This window comes from Pinus tabuliformis, chromosome 5_2 (assembly GCF_031772625.1).
Source record: "Pinus tabuliformis cultivar Carrire ecotype Pingquan chromosome 5_2, CPIR1, whole genome shotgun sequence".
In the NCBI taxonomy this organism is placed as follows: Eukaryota; Viridiplantae; Streptophyta; class Pinopsida; order Pinales; family Pinaceae; genus Pinus; species Pinus tabuliformis.
The window spans coordinates 447,621,256-447,622,515 of record NC_142306.1 but is presented as its reverse complement, the minus strand read 5'-3'; the positions used below and the strand labels follow the sequence as shown (position 1 = coordinate 447,622,515).

Below are 1,260 nucleotides of genomic sequence, written 5' to 3'. Positions count from 1 at the left end.
ATAGCAATCAGTAGGTAGATTTTTATTTCTAATAGTTAGTAGTTAGTAGCTGTGCTATAACAATTTAAGTATAATAACAATAATAATTATTAGTTTGTAATTACATCATTTACATCTACAACATTTAAAATAATAATAATAATAACTATTATAAGCTATTATTATTAAATATTAATTAAGATCTATTAATAAGTCTATTAATTAGTTAAACCGTTTTAAAAAAGTAAACAGTTCCTAAGTCAATGTTCATAATAATGATTACTAATGTAATTATTACTATTAATTATTAGGTCTTGATATTAATTATTAGGTTATTCAATTAATTATTCTTTTTTCAGAGAGAAAAAAGCTTAATATATTATATGAGGAATATAAAAATCCAAAATTGCTGAAATAAAAAAAAAAATAGAAAAAAAAATAATTAGGGCTCGAGCCAAAGGCGAGCCCTCCAAAAATTCTCGAGGGCCAAGGCGTGGCCCAGGCCGACGAGGGGGGTTGGAAATAGTTTTCAACCAGCAATTGACGCGCCTCGGTTTTACCTCACTAGCTGCGTCATTGCCCCAAGCGCAAAGATAATTAATTCATTATTAAGTGATTATTAATTATTAATATTGATTTCTAATATTATCAATATTTAATATATAGGTTATTAGTACTATTATTAACTCATTAAAAATTTTAATAAGTTAATAATAGTAATAAATTTAATATTAATAAAATTTAATATTAATAGATTAAGATTAATGTTATTTTATTAATAAATTTAATATTAATATTAATAGGCCATTACTATTATTAACTTATTAAAAATTTTAATATTTATATTGATAATATTAATAACTAATATTATCAATATTAATTAATTTTAATATATAAATTATTATTACCATTATTAACTCATTAAAATTTGTAATATTTATACAATGTTTTAATATGAATTATTATTAATATTAATGGATTAATAATTTAATATTAATACAATTTACTAATAATTAATTTTAATACATTAATTATTATTAATATTAATGAAAAATTAATACAATATTATTGATTAGATACTAAAATAATAATAATAATAATAAATAAATAAATAAATATTTTTCTTCAAAACTAAAGTTCTTAAAACTAAGTCGACATTCATCTCATCCTTCATTTCACTTTCCTCACAACTATTTATTTACCTCAATTCAGCTCTTCTACTACCAGCATTCAAGAAAGTCCTGATGATGGATCCAGTTGGGATTTGAAACGTTGACGAAA

General features: G+C 20.9%; 1 non-coding gene across 1 annotated transcript; it reads right to left on the bottom strand.

Annotated features, from left to right (window-relative positions):
- Window positions 1-426: 426 nt before the first annotated feature.
- Window positions 427-574, bottom strand: LOC149159588 (U4 spliceosomal RNA). Its single transcript, XR_016262089.1, has one exon. It is a non-coding gene; the product is annotated as a U4 spliceosomal RNA (small nuclear RNA).
- Window positions 575-1,260: the final 686 nt, after the last annotated feature.